The sequence below is a fragment of the Trachemys scripta genome, chromosome 6 (genome assembly GCF_013100865.1).
Source record: "Trachemys scripta elegans isolate TJP31775 chromosome 6, CAS_Tse_1.0, whole genome shotgun sequence".
In the NCBI taxonomy this organism is placed as follows: Eukaryota; Metazoa; Chordata; order Testudines; family Emydidae; genus Trachemys; species Trachemys scripta.
The window spans coordinates 114,231,159-114,251,909 of record NC_048303.1 but is presented as its reverse complement, the minus strand read 5'-3'; the positions used below and the strand labels follow the sequence as shown (position 1 = coordinate 114,251,909).

Sequence of the window (20,751 nt, the reverse complement as noted above, 5' to 3'; positions counted from 1 at the left end):
CACACAGGTGCTCGGGGAAAGGACTATGCATTAGCTGCTTGAGACACAGAAGAGGGAGAATGTGACAGTTACATCAGGGCTCTGGATCCAGGTTCACACATCCGGCTTGAACCCCAGTGCAGGGGAGTTTTCTGTTACGCTGTTTTTTTACTTATGTTACATGACTGGTTTTCTGGTTATAAACATTATCCTTTGAAGAAAACCCTGGCTGACTATCTTGGTGCTTTTATTTCTCCCAAGCCAAGCAATAGTCCAGCAAGTGAAACCTTATTCTTTCTTCTGAGGCTCAAAATTCATATTTCCAAAGTCATTTATTTTTGAGACACCTTCAAGATGTAAGCTGTGAGTTCTATTAACAATGGCTCTGCCTCTCATTTATACTGCAGCCATTTAAAACCCCTCCAGCCATGTAAAGAAGTCTCAAAGGGGTGGCAATTCTTATTATTACACCCATTTTAAGGTCCTTTTACATGGCTCTGGCAATGTAAAAGAGGCCTTAGTGTCAATGGGAATCAAGCCCAATACCCCAATATCTTTAGTACGCTTTTTGAACAAGTTGTGTTGTGGCCCAGTGAAAGCTTGAATGACGATGGAGTGTAGCATCTGTCCTCAATATTGAGCGGTTTATGTGAAAGTGTACCAAAAGGAATGAACAGCCACTGGGGACTGTGCAGAAAGAAACAGTTTTACCACAAGAAAGCATAATTCATTGGAGACACAAATCCTGTTGGAAGCCATGATTACCACAGGTTGCCTGTAAAACCAAAGAGGGTGTTGACCTTCTTTAATGGTTATTCACTGTAAAGTTATTACAAAGAAAAATTCAAAAATAGTTTCCCTGGAATGAAAAAAGAACAGGCAGCAGGAAGTTTGGCTCTCGGACTCTCAAAATCCCTTTCTTACCAAGGGATGGTTGAGCAGTCTGCCAAAGATAAATGGAGTACCAACAATTTTACTGAAGTTTTGTTTTGAATAGTAAAAGGAATTAAGGTTGCAAATATGTTTCAGTCAGGTCCAGTTAGCCCTTTAAAACATTACAACCTCATGCTCCCAGTTCCCTGCAGGTACCCTCACTATCACTGCCAAAAGCATTTCCCTGCCGCCAGGCCAGGAAAAACAAACAACAACAAAACAAAAAAAACCTAAACAACATATTTGGAATTTGTTGTCCAAAGCAGTTGCGGGAAATGAGAAGCCAAAAAAAGTTCAGAAAGATTTCAAAAAGTGAAATTAAAAAACAAGCAAACAAGAACACGCTATCACTAAAGGTCCTTTTCTGATATTTCCAGGCTTCTCGGAAGAATTCTACCCTGCAATGAGGAAAATGTAAAGTTTCTGGTGGGTGCTTTCCTTTTGGGAAGTAAAGAGGACTGACAGAATGAGAAGCTAGCTTCAGTCTTAGGTCTATCCACTGAATGGCTACCACTGGTTCCATAATGTACAAGTGGTTTTAGATGACAACTTAAAATGGAAACTGACATCTTCCAAAAGCACGGAATAACGCTGAGGTAAGGGAGAGGGGATGCTATTCTTCCAAGCTTTACTTGCAAAAATAAGCTCTACTCTCCTATGATGCCACTCACAGTAAATCATGCAGATGTTCAAAATACAATCACACACTTTCCCTGGAATCCTTGAGCTTGTCGCCTCCTTGGAGGGGGTTCAGATATCCCTGGGCTCTGACTCCTTCTTGCACTGGGGGTAAGGGGAGGGGTTTGAGGAGTGAGACAGGGCAGGTGTGGTACTCTTCCAAGACAACTCTCTTGTGCTAAAAAACCACTGTCACTCAGTAGATTGTGCAGGTCTTCATAATACGGTCCTTTATCTGTACATGCTTTGATGAGCAGAGAAATAGTTAACAATGGTAACATTTAAAGTATTGCATTAGGCATCTGAGTTAGCATCCACTGAGATTACTACTAGTCCAGTCCACACACAGCTTGTGTCTCAGATTCTGCAAATGACGGTACACCTCACTGCACCAGCCAGCCTTGAAAATTTGGACCAAATGCACTTCAGCAACCATAACAGCTAGAGAGTGACCGTTTTTAATGAAATCCTATATTCTAGACCAAGAAGGCATCATGAAAGAGGTACCAGCTCACCATTTTCAGATAATGCTGAGCACCCAACCTAAGATGATCAGGCTCCTTTAAAAGATGTCAAGCCAGGAAGCCATAAATCACTCATTACCACCTTTGGAAATCTTGGCCAGAAAATCTCTGATGTCATTGGACTGCATTGCAAAGCAAGTTGGGATGTTCACTTGGCAACTGCAGGTTTATTGCTCTTATTAAAATATTTGTAATTGCACCAGTTCCCGAGGGCCCCAATCAGGTTCAAGGCCTGATTGTGTTAAGTGCTGTACAAACACAGTCTCTGCACTGATGTACTTTGGGATGAAAAAAGATATCAAAATGCATTCAAAGAGGTCTTTCAGTTCATAGTGAACTGCAACATGTAGACTTTGTGCCCAATCCTATTTATATCAAAATACTGATTGGCTTCAATGGGTGCAAGATTGATCCTCTACAATAGGATGCTTGGACCACTCTCTACCTCCAAATAAGATGCACCTTTCAGCTTTTTCGTGCAGTGTACAAGCAAGGTAAGCATGTGGGAAAACTTAGCCAGTAAGGAAAATGTTTATTCAGAATTATGTTTACTAGTGTAGGACATTTAGCTTGGGGTAGGAAAACAAGTTTTTAAATGGAAATAATAAGACTACTCAGTATTTACCTCTTGAAATATTTTTTCCTGGCAATATACCGGACCTTTGCGTACACAGACAGCATTGATCCATCTCTCAGTTTACTTTGCTTTGATGGACTCTTTCATGAAACATATGTAAACAGAATATATGAAGATGTACATAACAGAACCTCTCTTTTGGGAACATTGGCAACAATGGGCTCTCTATCAATGACACATTCAAGCCCGACCAACCCAAAGTCCATAAAACACAATGCTATTCTACTCTGTAACCATGAGTACATATTTTGAACACTGACCATTTCATTTGGCGCAATGAGAAAGCCACACAGTATTTAAGTTTCCCCCTTATGAAATGCCTATAATTGGGTGGATTCATGTTTATCACTAGTTATTCATTTCCTGGCCTGTCTGACCACTGCTGATTTGCTCTCGTATTCAAAGTACTCAGCGCTACCAGAGATCTGTTTTGGTAATGTCTTTAATCTGTTTACTCACCTGGAGGGGGGAAAATGCTGCATACTTCACTCTGCTCAGTCCTGCAATTGGGAGCCAACCCCAAACCACAGACAATGCTGTTTTGTCTAAGTGGAAGGGACAAAAATAGCTTTGCTGCTCTTTTCTATATTAAGGCTGTCCTCAGGCATCAATAGTTATGAGCATTAAAACTAAGTCTATTATCAAAAGTGGGAATAGCCACTGTGGAGGCAGAAGAACCCAAATCATCCTACGATAGTCTAGGGAGATACTAGTAAGATAGTCTCATTAGTTTAAATTACAGCAACACTTTCTACTGGAATTAAAAATGTATCAACATTTCTCCCCCCTCATGTTTGTTGTTCCATTTTATTTCAACACTGTCAATGTAATTCCAAGCGACAATGAGTCCTGTGGCACCTTATAGACCAACAGACGTATTGGAGCATAAGCTTTCGTGAGTGAATACCCACTTCGTCAGACGCATGTAATTCCACTGATCGTACTGCAATTAAAGAGTTCAATTAATCACCTTTTCAAAGGTGCTGGCACTACCACTATTTAGCCACATGTCAGTGACTGGAGTTTTCTACTATGCCACATTTTGAAGAAGCAAACCCCAATGCTGTGCATTTCCCCCTTTTTTGAAGCAAATAGTCATTTCACATCACCTACATTAAAGGTCATGATGTCTCAACTACAGGATTTCACCTTCACAATGGGGGGTAAGGAGTGCAAGGAGGAGGTCAGCATGTCAGCATGTCTTACAAGATTATTCAGTATAATGAGACAGGGAAAAGTACATTGAAAGAATATTTACAATGAAAAGCGACAGTGCCAATAGAGGGCTGCTAGAAATGGGATTGAAAATACACAGGTCCAATATCAGCTACCATTGCATTCTCCCTGCCCTTTTCCCCTTCTACTCATTGCCACACTTTTAAAAAGTTATAGCATTAGCGCATGGGAATCCAAGTCTCCTCCATGCAGAAGCAGGAATACGTGGAAAGGAAAGGGAATCAGAAACTTACTCCATTTCAAAAGGAGGAGAATTGCTTTCTGAAGACTGGTTTGGCAATGCAGAGAGGACAATGAAAGCTGTCTTCTGGACTCCCTTTTAGAGCGATTCCAGCTATTTATTTGTGTGTCCCCATTTACATCTAGCACTAGGTAGCTCTGGATGGCAAAATCAAAAATCGAAATGTAAACAAAAACACAACAAGAGAACGGCGGCCTTTCTAGCGTGTTTGAAGTGCTCTAAGAACTCTTAGGGCTGGTCTTCACTACCCGCCCGGAACGGCGGTAGAAAATCGATCTCTCGGGGATCGATTTATTGCGTGTCGTCAGGATGCGATAATAGATCCCCGAATCGACAAGTGTACTCCACCAGCCCAGGTAGGAGTAAGCGCCGTCGACGGGGGAGCCGCGGCGGTCGATTTGCCACCGTCCTCACAGCGGGGTAAGTCGGATCAAATACGTCGAATTCAGCTACGCTATTCGCGTAGCTGAATTTGCGTATCTGAAATCGATCCCCCCCCCATAGCATAGACGTAGCCTTAGTTCATAAGAGCAAATAATTTCTTCTTGAAGCTGTGAAGTGTAAACAGAATGGATAAACTGTTTCTGGCCTCTAATTTCCCACTGTGGGAAAAAATATAATTCTCTCTCCCTTACCCGCCACCTCATCTTTAAAACCAACCTTCTAATCACTCTATGCAGTAAATTATCTTATCTAGAACTTCATTAGTTATTGCTTCCCCTTGCAAACAATATACGGCCTTCCAGGCATCCTAAAACGCTTCCTCAAGAGTCCTGCTGGCCACTCAGTAAAGCTTTCTACCAACTACACTATGGGGTTCTTACAGCGTATCTCTCTGTGTAGCAATTTTGCCTATATGAAGGTGAGGGGGAAAGATTGGCTGAAAAGAAGGAGGAAAAAGGAGTAGGAGGAAATCACACTTAAAAAAAAAAATCAGTCCAAAACTCTAAAGATGAAGAATCATGTTTGTCAAGTGTTGGTTACTTTGTGTCTCTACTACTACTTCAGTTAAGGGGGGTGATTTTTAAACTATTATTATTTGTATTGCAGTAATGAGCCCCAGGCATGAATTAGGATCCCAGTGTGCTATATGCTGTACAAACACAAAACATAAAGATGGCCCTGCCCCCAAGAACTTACAACCTACTGCTATCCATTTCTGTATGTGGGCAAAGTAACCAACACCTGAGAGATTTATTCTTAGATTCTTTCATTGTTCAAGTGCCTTTCCTTGAAGGATTTGAGAGGTGTTGGTACATACAGTGATCAGCTTTAACAGAAGTTATTTGTATTTCCTAGTCATCTCCTTTTCCTAAACTTCATAATCTTCCCAAACTTCTACGAATTAATCTGCATAGCCATCAGGATGTGCACACATCTTCATGTACAGTGTGAGCACAAACTTGTGATGGAGAACATTTTGAGTTATTTGCAAGCTTTAACAAAAGGGAGTTCAATTATATTGAACACTGTGCTACATACAGTGACAAACCATAACCATTCTTCCTGATCCACACATATTTCACATTAAACAAAAGAAAGATTAAAATGGGGCATAGATTTTAGGCACTGAAGGCTGAGAGGGACATGACCTATTTTGCAAGTTAGTGGTGAATCATATAAGATACTGAGTATAAAAAAAGAGGAGCTAACAGCCATACCAAATTCAATTGCAAAATTAATGCACAGTATGGACAGATTATGGATAAGCTATGCTTGTACCAAAGAAAAACTATGGAAAAACTGTGATCTTTTATACCAGTTAAATCTCGACTAACTCTTTAAATCCCATGTCAAAAGATGTGATAGAGCCAAAGAAATTTGTTTGGGGCTAATGTAGGATGATCTTCAGTAAAAAAAGTACCACTCGAATAATGAATAACAGTAGAAATCCTCATTAACTCTAGCAAAAGTGGCCAATAAGAATATTAAAAATTCTTACAATAAGACTTTTAGAAATAAAATGGCCTAACCATTTTGAAATTAGGAAGACAAGTCCATAATGTGGAATGTGACTATATCTTTTTTAAATGTATTGGAAAAATAAAAATGCCTAAAATATCTGAACACATTATGATGTGACGAAGTGGCAGATTTTCTTGTTTTTTCCTTGTTTTCGGTGGGGTTCCAATGGTTTGCAGGCGGAGGGGGTGGGACTCAGTTTCCCTGGGTGTTACTGGTTTAACGAGGTGAGGGGAGAGGGAGTTTGTTGTTACAGAGGACCGGAGAGGGAACTTGGGACCCCAGCCAACGGCCTGGAGGATGGATACCCCAGTGACTGGTGACCTGAGACCCTGACCCGGAGACCCAGCTCAGGAGTTGCAGCCGGTTCTGGCCAGTGGGAGAACAATGGGCTGCAGAGTGAGGACCCAGTGACCTAACCATCCGGTTCCAGCCAGAGGACAGAAGCGAGGCGAGGAGGCCCCAGTTTATGGCCTTGTTTACCTGGAAAGAAGACAATGGACAGAGGCGGGGCCTGGGATCTCAGATGCCGAGCTGGGAAGCAGGGGGGCTCTGGCTTGGAGAGGAGGAGCAGGCAGAGCCCACCTGGATGCAGAGAGACTGGGAGGTCCTGGGCTGGGGAGGCCAGGCCTGAGGCCCTGAGAGTTTCCTGTGCCATGTTCAACTCTCAATAAATCCTCCTGTTTTACGCTGGCTGAGAGTCACTCCGGTCTAGAGAACAGGGTTGCATCAACCCCTTCAGGGGTGGAGGCCCGGGGGGTCCAGAGCGAGTGGACTCCCTGAGGGGGCCCACGGCAAGAGACAGATGTGCTAAGGCTCAGAGAGGTGTGGCTCCAGGGGGTGGAGGGGCCTGACCCTGAGAGAGAGTGGACCCCCAAGAAGGGCTGTCTCACTGAAAGGGGCACCCCCCACGGACCGCACAGGGCCAAGAGTGGGCACGACCTGTGAGTCCGTAACATATGAATTACTGGAATTAAAAACAAATGGATTTGTTTAATGTGTAGAACAGCCTCCTGGGGCAGAGATTGCTTGTACCAGGTTTCAATTCTGGATGAGCCAACTGCCCTGAACATTCACCACCCCTCAGCTATAAATTTTACTAAGATCCCTTAAGCCATGCATCCAAGTACCTAATCATTTTTTATCTGTAGTAACAGTATGCTGGAAGGGGAAAAGGGGTGGTGTACTGAGAACCTGAGACAGCTCAGCAGGTTGAGGGAGCTTATGAAGGATTCTAGTGAGGAGGTTTTGATAATTCAGAAGACTTCATGAAAGCATTCGAATCTTTGACGGTGTTGAAATTAGTGATGGGCAATTTTCAAAAAGATTAGACAGTCTAGAACCACCAAACAACTTTTGGAAGCTCATCTGAATTTTCAAAACTTTCAAAAAGCACCTATTACCCACTCCAGAAAATGTTTATGAAGATCTCCTTACCAACCTTAGTTTTTGGGGTGACACTGAAAGAATTTTATCTCTGGAAGTGCCATCAGGTGCAATTGTAGGCCCCACTCCTGGACAAGGATCTACAAGTGTTCCCACACAGAGACCTACTGAGGTCAGTGGGAATCCATCCAGAATTAAGGGACCGTGGACCTCCCCGTGCAGGATCAGGGCCATAATTAAAGGATGGGGGTGGGACAGAGAAGAATTAGATTTGCTCTTTCTAAAATAAATATATCCAGTGTTCTCAATGTATTTCCTAGATAACTGTCCACTGAACATGAGGAAATCCTATTGCATCTATAAATTGAGTTTTCAAAAAGAGCATCAGTATTTTTTTATGTAAATCAAATGTAACCCAGCTCCCGCAGGAGGTATGCAACCTTACTTCCAAGTACAGAAGAAGAAGAAAATAATCCCTGAAAATGTTTGTCTCAATTTCCTCTGCAGCAAAAATTTTGTCACCTCTGCTGACTAGACAGAATAATATACTCCACAAAAACTATATTTTAGTGAAGCATTGGGATTTCCTAGGTAGCCTGGAAGACATTTAAGTTTTAAAGATTTAAAGTGTTTACAGAGAATACAAACAAAATAACAAACAGAAAGAAAAATCTCTGTGTGTTTAGTTTGCAGTTTGCTTTAATTGACTTGGTTCCAACCTAATCAGCCTTCCCATTAGCCATTTTGGTTCCTTATGTTCAGACCTGCTGTTAAAAACAAAACAAAACACCACACCTTACTTTAGCCTACCAATAACAACAATTCAAAATCTCACATAGTAATTTTTTTTTCATTTGCAGTGATCCTGGATGACATAGCATATTACAAGCTATATGCCAGTTGGTTTACAGTCATTACACGTTTTAAATTGACTAGCACCCCAGGCCTAAAGTTAGATTCATGCAGGTGCACTGATCACAATGGGAATTCAACCAGACACACAAGTCTACCTATCCAGATCTTAATGAAGAATCAGAGCCTAGTTTTGTAATAGCACTGTGATAAGAAAGACACATAAAAGAGATGAACTCACGAGTGTTTAGAGATTATATCTACACTGTGTGTACACTGCAAAAAAAAAAAAGTGTGTTAACTTGTGTTAACTAACCTGTGGTTTTTTGTTTGAGGGTTTTTTTGGTTTGTGTTTGCAGTTTAGACATACCCTACATGTGGCTGAATTGTTCTTTTTCTAATATAGGGGTAGTACAGTACCTGCTAGCTCATGCAATATTTGGTCGACGGATGTGAATTTAGTAGCAATATTTTGGCCAATAGAGTCTTCCTGTGCTTTCTCATTAACAACAACAAATGGAGAGTAAGAGTTTGTGTGTGTGTGTGTGTATAGAGAGAATGTGCGTGCACATGACTGCGCCTAGAACAATTGGGCCCTAATCCCAGTTGAGACTTCAAGGTGTGACCAAATAACAGTGGACTGTGAACTAGCTTCTATTAATAAAGTACTGGAGCGAACAACAATAGTGTCACTTCACAAAAAGGATAATATTATGCAATGAATGCTGAGTATATCCAGAGTACAAAACATTAGGAGGAATTCTATCAATGACTTGAAACCAAGCCAGCCAATGATTAGGAATCCAATCTTAACACCTTTGCACACACAAGTTTGATCAATTCTACTCTACCAGAATTTGTGTTAGTCTACTCACCTCAATTACTTGTGGTAGCGACATCATTGAGGAGGGCACCAAAGCAGACGGGTCTGCCATGGTAGCTCAGCAGATGTTAACTATGTTAGGCCCTTCCTCCACACGTCAAGTATTGACACAGTTGGTCAGATCTCAATCATGCTGGCATTCGCTCCTAGAAGGAAGGAAAAAAAATCTTTAGATCATCAAGAAAGCCATGTAAGCATAACCACCCAAATACCAAACTGCCTCCAAAGCAATCTCCGATTAATTTAATTGCATGGAACAGTTTGCCTGTTGGATGCATGACCATTTACAGAAGACTTGAAAGAGAAGTTTCAAAGGGCATCTTTGAAAGTTTGGTTCAGGACAATAAAATATTTAACCCAGCCATGTAAAACTAAATGGAAACATATTGAATCTAGCAACATGTTAACAAAAAAATTCCAATGTATGTTTTAAAAGAAATGAGATATTGTGACATACATAGTACCAGCATTATATGCACGCATTTCTTCACCAAGAAAATTGTTTCAGAAAAATTAGTTTTCAACTTGTATTATATTAACGATTTCTAAAGTACCAACATGATAAAACAACATTTTATTTTTTATTTGAAACAAGATAATATAACTGCTCTGATATCTCTAATTGTAAAAAAAGGACAGATTTCAAAAATGGAAAGTATCTCCTCACCCCTCCATATTGTCTAAATACTGCAGCATGATATAGTATGATCACATTAACTGCATAATTTTTTCACCATCAATATAGAGTAACTACTAGAAGCTTGAGTCTCATCATAATTGATACTCAGTTTTAAAAGCAAAATATGCTTATTCAAGAATGCAATTAAATACTTGAAAATTCCCCAAACTTCTTCAGAAACATCCCACTGCTATATTTAAAAAAACAAACATTACTGCTCATTACCCATCTCTAAAGGAGACAGGCATTTCCAGTTAAAGGTGATATAATGATCTCAGCTTTCCCAAGACATGCTGAAATAATTTGGAGGATGAACAGAAGTACAGCAGCCCTTGATCATTTTTAGTTTGCATTCATTCTTTTTTGTTTGTGCTACTTACACCACTCAAACAAACTTTTTTTGTGAAGTATGATAAATGTATTCCCTTATTGGTTTAAGGTTCAGTTGTTGACTGACTTTTGTTTTATGGGCGGGCGGGGGGGAAATTTATTTAAATATTTTAACTTTGTCTTCTGTTGCCATAAATATATTCTAACATCCTCGTTGTGTCAGGTATCTCTTATATAGTTTTAGATAATTTATCTGGATAGTTTAATTGAGTGCATAAAATGATATTTTAAATGAGTCTGCCCCTTCAATAAGTATGCTAAACCATTTCAGAAAACTGCAATGACCCTTTTTCTGAAAATTTTGAAGTTTGGCCTTTTGCTGCCTGTGTCTAGCAAAGTCTTGTTGTGTTGCTGATCTTACAGCATTGTATTACCAATGGAGCAGTTCTAGAAGCAGTAACAATGGTGGTGGCATGCGTGTAGACAAGGCGCTGTCATTTATACCCCTATGTCATTTCACCCTTACCAGAGCCAGTCTAGATGTCATTCTGGCAAAAATGCCAGCAGCTGCCTGATCCCACCATTGCTACCACTAGTATAGCTAGTAATGCAACAGTAGGAGATTTAAGAAAGAAGTTTAACAGACAACACCATTGTGTCTTGGTAATTAGCACACATGCCCCCAACATAGTTGCAACTTTCTATGCATCTGGTACTCTGTGTGAAAGTAATGTACTCTAAATGTTCTCTCACTTAAAGTTGCAGATATTTAAAGGTATACTCAAATGTCGTTTGAGCTACTGGTCTCAGGCAGAGATATGCACATTTGTGAACTCTGGCATGATTATTGCAACTCGTCTTTAGGAACGAAGACACATTCTGAAAAAGCTCCCAATGATACACAACACAGCAGCCTGTGTGCTTAGGAATATAGGTCAATGTAAGCACATTGCACCAGTACTCCTCAAGCTGCGCTGGCTTCCCACTGAACATGAAGTATAGTTCAAAGTCTCAGTCCTGCTTCAAGTCCTTCAAAGGATCAACAATAGGTGCCCAAGAGATGTTTTCTTCCTTGGCAACCTCCCACAATGGCTACATGCCACAACTCTTGAACAACATGGGGAGATTCCTGGAGTGCCGGAGGCAGAACTTTTAGAGGAGTTGGACCTACACTATGGAACTCAGACTCACAGACAGAATGATGGTGCTCAGGACTAAATGCAAAACACATCGACAGCCAATACTTTGTTAAACAACTCAAGACATGTCTCCTACACCTTTTAAAGGAGGCATGGAGCGTGATTGTCTTTACTGCTATTTCAGTCCTTGAACTATTATTCTAGTATTGGAGCACATTACAAGACAAATTTGATTACAGTTTTTCCCACAAACTGTAAACAAAGAACAAAGATGCAACAGGAAAACAGATTTGTTAGTGAAATGCAAAAGAGTTCCCCATTCCGGTTGCTTTGGCCGAGGTTATACCAGCTTCTTTGTGTATTTCCTTTCATTATATGTGTAAAACATGAAATAAAGAATGGTGAAAAGAAATGAAGTTAGTGTGTTCTCTGAAACTGGGTTTAAGATAACGATCAAATTCCAGGATCTCAACTCTTGAAAATGGAATTTAGCCGTTTCATTCACAAAACAAAAATCCCCTGCGTCCCTGTATACAGATATATATTAATGGCCATGGAAAAGATTTAAAAGTTTTGTAGGCAAACTTAATGCTGTCCCTACTTAACAGTGCCTTTCCTGGAAGATGTTGTGGAAAACTGCTCCCACTGACTGTACTAAACATCCAACAGATATGCGCGCGCGCGCACACACACACACACACACACACACACACACACACACACAAAAAGAGTTAATTGGTATTTATCGGACTGAGGCCACAGTGTAGTCATCTAGATCAACCCTGCCAGTAACTTTCCTATTCTTAATTCACTTTCCTCAAAGCCAGCATATATTTAGCATGCCAAGTAAGAGCAGATAGTAATGTAGGAAAGCTGTATTCCACATGCTTCTCTGAGTCAGTCATGTCTTTTTTTTTTGTTTAAGCCCAGTCTCTGCCTGCCATTGTGTAAGGTATTCCTCCCTCTTAAAAAGGGTGATCCTAGAAAGCTTGCTTCAGTTTCATACATAGCCCAGCAGGCTTATGTCACATGTAACTGAAACCGACCATCTTCCATGCACTAGGGTCAGTTTTTCCATCTTCTTTATATAGCTTTCCACTGAGCCCGCTTCTCCCCAGCTTAGCTCCTGCAAGAAATCTTTTCATTCTTTCCACATGGCATTCTGCTCCAGATCTCTGCTACTGTCCTCCCACTGAGGAAAAAAACATGGAGACCTCACCATCCCCAAAAGGCCTTTAGAGGAAACTAAATAACCAAGAGAGAGCACTTTAAAACTCCCAAATCCTTTGCAAAACACAGTTGTGGCTGTTTTATAACTCTCTGATTTTTGGACTAAACATGATGCCCTCTGACAAACACAGAAAGCAGATTAAACACTGTGTGAATATTAGTGTGCATTTATTTATTTATTTTTAAACCAAAAGAAACTTCATTATTTGATTAAATACGAATGTGTCAGTAAAGATCTTTTCTAGTCCTATGCCACTAACTTCCCCTGCCACTGATTTGACAGATTTTGTCACTTTCTCCCTAGCCTCGGTAAGTCCGGCCGAAGTGCCTCATGAGGTCTTACTACCTTCTCTAAAGTCAGCTGGGGATAATGGTCCACATACACTATATTTTTCACATTGCTTCTTCTCATTTCTTTTTATTCCCCAAATGTTGTTACTGTTAGAAAATAGTGTTCAGGGTTCTAATGAGAAAAAGGGAAAATTCAAAACAAATGAGCCGAAAACTCTGTTTTACTAACTCTGGGGAGAGCTGTCCAGCTTGGAACAGGAGAAGTCATAGAAAGAAGTATTACCAGATAAGAAAAAGTTACCATTTTCTGTCCTTCTCCTTACAGGGTTGCTAACTTTCTAATTGCACAAAACTGAAGACCCTTTCCCTGCCCCCTTCCCCAAGGCCCACCCCTTCTCTGAGGCTCCACCTCCACTCACTCCATCCCCATCCCTCTGTCGCTCAGGGTTTGGGGTGCAGGAGAAGGTTCCAGGCTGGGCCAAGAGTTTTGGAGTGTGGGAGGGGGCTCCAGGCTGAGGGAGGGGGTTGGGGTATGGGAGGGGATATGGGCTCTGGGCTGGGGGTGCGGGCTCTTGGTGGGGCCAGAATAGAGGGGTTCAGGGTGCAGGAGGGGGATCCAGACTAGGGCGTGGGAGGGGGTTCTGAGCTGGGGCAGGGGCGCAGGACAGGGTGTGGGATGTGGACTCCAGGAGCGAGTTTGGGTGTGGGAGGGGGTTCTAAGCTGGGGCGGGGGTTCAGGCGCAGGACAGGGTTTGGGCTCTGGGAGGGAGTTGTGGTGCGGGAGGGTGTGCAAGCTTCAGTAGCGAGTTTGGGCGTGGGAGGGGGCATAGCCTCCACTCACCTCGGCTGGCTCCCCACAAGTGATGACATGTCCTTCGGCTCCTAAGCGGAGGCACAGCCAGGCAGCTCTGCATGCTGCCTTTGCCCGAAGGTGCTGCCCCCGTAGCTCCCACTGTTCCCAGCCAATGGGAGCTGCGGAGCTGGCGCTCGAGGCAGGGCCAGTGTGCGGAACCCCCCTGGCCGGCCCTTCACCTAGGAGCCAAGGGACATGTCACCGCTTGCAGGGAGCTATGCAGAGTCAGGTTGGGAGCCTGCCAGCCCCACACCAACTGGACTTTTAATGGCCCAGTCAGCAGTGCTGACCGGATCCGCCAGGGTCTCCTTTTGATCAGGCATTTCGGTCGAAAACCGGACACCTGGCAACTCTATCTCCTTATACCTGCCAGACAGCATCAAGGGACAAAAAAGATTCTAAATCCATTGAACCTTAAATTGGTTATGTTCGCTGTATCATGTACAAAAGGGAGAGATACAACACACAAAGCTTAAAACCGATTAAATGCTATCTTTGATTTTATTTAGAAGTTTAATGCATCTTGGCTCATTACTCCTCAAATGGTGAGAGAGACAAGTTTTCGAGCTTACACATGCTGAGAAGTTGGTCCAATCAAAGTAAAAAGTAGCCTGCTGATTCAATGAACCTCGCCCCAGTGCTCCACTTTCTTCACTGTCTTGCCACTGAATACGAGGTTTTGGAACTCATCTTTGAAGTCCACCATGGGAACAGCACGAGTTACTGGAGGGACTGCCTACCTCTGTGTGACCACGGCCTCCCACAATGGCTGCGTTCCCCTGGAGCAATCTAATTGTCAACCTCAGGAGTGAGACTTGTGTGAGCAGAAGACAGCTTTTTAGAAGATCTGCTTCTTGAAGAGATCAGAATGACCACAAACCTCAATGAATGTGAAGTTAAAAATACCTCCATGTTTCAGAACATGCAGACACCAAGTACAAGAAACCAACAGATCAAGGTTCAAACAAAAGTACAAAATACTGAAAAGTGATGGGGACAACATATTAACCAAAATCATTGATGCGTGGAACTCTCTCTTCTCTTAATGGATATATGCACACACCACAGAAAATCCCTGTAATAGAAGGGGCAACAGGATATGACAAATGGGGTCACATCACACACAAACATATGTATAGTTTCTGCTGAGTATATTTTTCATAGAATGCTTATCTGAATTCCTTAACTAGCCTATCATTTGCAGTAAAGGAGAAGTTACTAAAGAAATAGTGACTAAGCAACTCATCTGGACTTAACAGCCAAAACCAGTAGACAACATGTCAGAACAGCACTAAAATACTGAAATCCCTGACACAATCAGACACACACACACACACACACAGATTAACCTAAACCAACAGCCCAACGCTAGTATCACATGTGTTGCTGCAGCAACCTGCACTATTCTGAGTAGCTCATTTTTATGTATTATATATAGAACCCTGGGGTTGGAATCCAGCTGGTGGTGGCCGGATAGGTGGGTTTTCCCACCGGAGCTTTCGCCTAGAACCACACTGCTGTGAGCCCCACCCCTTCATCTTTCATATCATCTTCTAGCGTATAGGCATCTGGTACATTTTTAAAGCGCTGGTTGACAAGAAAAATCTTAAAATCTTTCCAAGTAAAGGTTAAGACAGTTCCTAAGAGCTCTCCAGATTTAACATCAAATAATAGAGCATAAAACCTGAAAATACACAGGAAAACCATTGTGTAGGCAAATTATAAAGGTCGGATCACAAACTAAGTGGGGGGGGAGTCAATACTGCCTGCTTGCACTGTGTCTGACTACTTGACCTGCTTAAGAGAACTATTACGATGAGAAGCTTCTGATAGATGATCAGGTTCTTGAAAGTGCTCCAGCTGGAAATTAATATGTCCATATTAAAAATACTCCACAACTCTGGCTGGATGATATACAATAGGCACTGCTGTAGAAACACACACACACAGAGTTGATTATGGTCTTGCATCAGTATAAAATCAGGAATAATTCCATTTAAGTCAATGAAGTTACATGGATATAAAATTAGTGAGAGTTCAGAATCAGGCCCTGAGTCCCTGGGAGGAAAATACAGGAAATAGGATCCCCAGACAAATTTACTATAGCAAAAGGGCACAGTGCCAGAAAATGCAATCACTTATTAAAGAGGAACAAGGTTGAACCACAAAAGGACAAGGGCAGCTTCTTACTAATGAGGCTTTGACAACTTGCTGAATTACAAGGCAATGAAAGAGTGCCAAGAATTAGTGAGCAGATTCAAACACATCATAACCAAACTATGAAATGGCAGGTGTTTAAGACAAATATTACTCTAATTACTCCTACTGTTTATATACATGGTTATCTTTACAGTAAACATATCCAGCCAACAGATAACTATGTATGGGGAACTACATAGGAGCCATACATTTAATGATGAAACTGTAGATTATGGAATTTCTTCTGCTTTAGGAACATGACTAATCTCTACCAGATGCTATTTGGCCACAAGACAGTATTCAGCATCTAGAAAGCTTCAGTTATTTTAAAAGTTCAAGCATTGGGTTCACTAAGAAAACCAGTTAAGATAATTGACACTGTAGTGCAGATCTGACATACACAACACACAAATATCCCTAATGAATAAGGTGCACCGCTCTCAAAAAAGTTGTACTTGATCACGTTAATCTCTGGATCATCTGTCCCAGACTCAACACGAAGACGAACAAAATAGTCATTTTTTAAGTTATTTTTAAAAGGTAGAAGAATAGATCTCTGTATAGAAGTAAAGGTGAGGTTGGAAGTACATGGTACAAAGGACCATGCATGTTGTTTGAGCTCCACAACTAATTTGTTTGCGACCCTAAGTATACATTTACTTCATTGGAAAGAAGTCGAAGCTGTTATAAACAGACTCGTTAGGCCAAAGGATAAACTGGGATTTGGGAATTCGTAACTTTTCACTATGCCAGATTCTCTCTTTGATGATCTGCTGCAACCTTACAGTTTTAAACACTCTGAACCCAAATCAGAGCTAGGTAATGCAGTTCGGCTGTAAGTGTGTGTGGTTACACATATTATATAAGAATAGATTTTTTTTTTTATGGGGACAAAAGACTACTTTGGGGAATAGGTTTCCTGGGGATGAAAAGTAACTTACAATGTCAAAGGTTACATCATAAAATCATCTTACTACAGGGCTTAAGAAACAAAGATAAATGCAACTGAAAAGAGTTCATGAGAGACTCTGGATTAGATTGGTGAGATGCCAATCTGTATCAGAAGATGCTGTTGCTGATTATTAATTATTATTATTATTACATGGTTCCATTATAGACTTGAAACAAAACCCTCCTGATTTCATCCATTTTGAATATGGCTAATGCTGTGGAATATAAACAGAAGTTAGATCTATAAAAAGGACAGTTATAACCATTTGTTGTACCAGAAGCATTTAGGATAAGATCCTGAGACTGTCAAGGGGAAAAAAGAAAAACACATGTAAACATATAATAGGGCAAGTTAACAACTACAACAAAAATCAGATCTGAGACACAGGTTCCATTTTCAGGTTTTATTTAGGAGTCATTCCAGATTTATGCAGTCTCCTACTGCCAGAAGTATCCACTGTCTGTCTCCTCACTCTTCCCCTGCAGTCTCCATCTCTAAACACAATTATTTATTAAACATTAGTTTGTTCAGCACTACACAAACCCGAATAAAAGACTATCCTTACCAAGAGAGCTTTAGAATACAGAAACAGACACAAATAAAACAAGATGTGCTGGCAAGCTCAAAGAATGGCAACAATAGGTTTGTGTACTGTTTTGTTTTTCTCCCTCTGCACACATGTAACTTTGAAGATGACATTTTATTGATGTTGACATGGGTTAGTATTTAGGGGCATCACAGAAGTGAGACAAATAATCTTTTCCTTTAGTGAGCCCCCATTATAGCAATTTGATAGAAGAGTTCAAATAAGGATAACAACATTGCTCTTCGTTCAGCAGAAGGCAAAGTTAACTTACTACATTTGGTTACAATTTTTGAGAAGTCGTCTGCTTCAGAGATAAAATATGCTATTTATTATGTATTTTGATGTGCTGAATTCAAATATGACAATTAAAACAACTGATTGGCTACTGTTTCTAAGATATTTAAGTTTTTACATTTTATGTCTATGTATATTGCGTAGATAGTAGAGTTTTAATCATAAATTGTAAACCTAGGTCTTTTCATGTGTTTATGGTTGCTTTATATGATAATATTTCACCTGTCCTGTTTATGTAACACTTATATATTCCTTTTGCTGATTTTTAAAGTAAAATTTATTATGAAACAAAAGGCAAAAAACTATTATGTACATAGTTTAGTCCTATTCAGTGTCTACTTGGCGCTTCTTGGTTTGTCTCTTGTATTCATTAAATGGAGCATCTCTTGTCACTGTCCAGCAATAGTCTGCAAGCATTGATGGACTCCATTTGCCCTGATAGCGTTTCTCCATTGTTGCAATGTCCTGGTGAAATCGCTCGCCATGCTCGTCGCTCACTGCTCCGCAGTTTGGTGGAAAAAAATCTAGATGAGAGTGCAAAAAATGTATCTTTAGTGACATGTTGCAACCAAGTCTTTTGTATGCCTTGAGGAGGTTTTCCACCAACAACCTGTAGTTGTCTGCCTTGTTGTTTCTGAGAAAATTTATTGCCACTAACTGGAAGGCTTTCCATGCCGTCTTTTCCTTGCCATGCAGTGCATGGTCAAATGCATCATCTGGAAGAAGTTCACGAATCTGACGACCAACAAAGACACCTTCCTTTATCTTAGCTTCACTTAATCTTGGAAATTTTCCACCGAGGTACTTGAAAGCTGCTTGTGTTTTGTCAATGGCCTTGACAAATTTCTTCATCAGACCCAGCTTGATGTGTAAGGGTGGTAACAAAATCTTCCTTGATTCAACAAGTGGTGGATGCTGAACACTTTTCCTCCCAGGCTCCAATGACTGTGGGAGTGGCCAATCTTTGTTGATGTAGTGGGAATCTCTTGCACAACTATCCCATTCGCAGAGAAAACAGCAGTACTTTGGGTATCCGGTCTGCAGACCAAGCAAGAGAGCAACAACCTTCAAATCGCCACAAAGCTGCCACTGATGTTGGTCATAGTTTATGCACCTCAAAAGTTGTTTCATGTTGTCATAGGTTTCCTTCATATGGACTGCATGACCAACTGGAATTGATGGCAAAACATTGCCATTATGCAGTAAAACAGCTTTAAGACTCGTCTTCGATGAATCAGTGAAACAGTCTCCACTCATCTGGATCGTGAACGATGTTGAGGGCTGCCATCACACCATCGATGTTGCGGGCTACAAGATCACCTTCCATGAAGAAGAATGGGACAAGATCCTTTTGACGGTCACGGAACATGGAAACCCTAACATCACCTGCCAGGAGATTCCACTGCTGTAGTCTGGAGCCCAACAGCTCTGCCTTACTCTTGGGTAGTTCCAAATCCCTGACAAGGTCATTCAGTTCACCTTGTGTTATGAGGTGTGGTTCAGAGGAGGAGGATGGGAGAAAATGTGGGTCCTGTGACATTGATGGTTCAGGACCAGAAGTTTCATCCTCTTCCTCGTCTGACTCAAGTGAGAACAATTCTGGTGCATCAGGAACCAGCAGTCCTTCTCTGTGGGGTACTGGGTGTATAGCTGATGGAATGTTTGGATAATGCACAGTCCACTTTTTCTTCTTTGACACACCTTTCTCAACTGGAGACACCATGCAGAAGTAACAATTGCTGGTATGATCTGTTGGCTCTCTCCAAATCATTGGCACTGCAAAAGGCATAGATTTCCTTTTCCTGTTCAACCACTGGTGAAGATTTGTTGTACAAGTGTTGCAGCATATGTGTGGGGCCCACCTCTTGTCCTGATCTCCAATTTTGCAGCCAAAATAAAGGTGATAGGCTCTCTTAACCATAGTGGTTATACTGCGCTTTTGTGATGCAAAAGTCACTTCACCACAAACATAGCAGAAGTTATCTACACTGTTCACACAAGTACGAGGCATCTCTGCTCACTTTGGCTAAACAGAAATGTGTCCCTTTGCAAAATCAAACACTGACAAATAAGAGAGCACGACACTGTATGATTTCTAGAGCTGATATAGGGCAATTTGTTCAGCAGAGTGATGTAAGCTTCATTATGATTGCATCATCCATGACTTCTAGGAATAACATGATGCAATTCATATCATGTATGACGCAATACCAGCTTCAGATTGTGTCATTCATTGTTTTGCCTAAAAAGCAAGTACTGTCCAAACCCAGTCATAGATTTATTCATAGATCCAGTCAAAGATGTATTTTAGTCACTTCTGGTTTAAATTGAGATCCCTTCCCTTTATAACTCACTTATCCTCCGCCATTCCCAAGTCAAGGGTCATATATACTGACCCAATAGCATATCTTGAAAACTAGAGCCAATCAACAATTTTAAGCATCATTTTGGTTCTCAGTGACCCAGAATTAGTAAAGTTTGACTACATTTATTTCAGAAGCATTTTGGCTGTACAGCAGTGTTATAAGAATAAACATTTCCCCATGATTAATATGACAATTTTACACACATTAGGGGGTGTTATAAAAAGGTATCGAAGAAGTGGAGGGAATAGGAGGACACCAAGACAAAAATGTGTGTCCTTGGGCCAAGTTCTAGACCAAAGCATAAGCCCTGCCCCTCCCCTCATTTACGCATTGACGCCGTATGCATGGCAAAAGCAGCATTAGTGTTGCCTGCATTCCATCACAAGCAGCCTTCACCCCCAAGCAAATTATGCCAACCACAGGGAGGGAGATCTTTCCAAGGTACGACGTCACATGGACAGACCTGCAGACATGCACCCATGAGCCCTGGATTGTCCTAGAACTCCCTTCCATAGCTTCTG

At 41.2% G+C, this 20,751-nt stretch overlaps 1 long non-coding RNA gene across 1 annotated transcript in view; it reads right to left on the bottom strand.

Moving 5' to 3' along the window:
* The window catches only part of LOC117878921, a 98,437-nt gene that overhangs the window by 52,145 nt on the left and 25,541 nt on the right, over positions 1–20,751 (bottom strand). Inside the window, exon 2 of the long non-coding RNA XR_004646130.1 lies at positions 9,304–9,457. This is a non-coding gene — a long non-coding RNA (uncharacterized LOC117878921). The remainder of the gene's footprint in view (positions 1–9,303; positions 9,458–20,751) is intronic.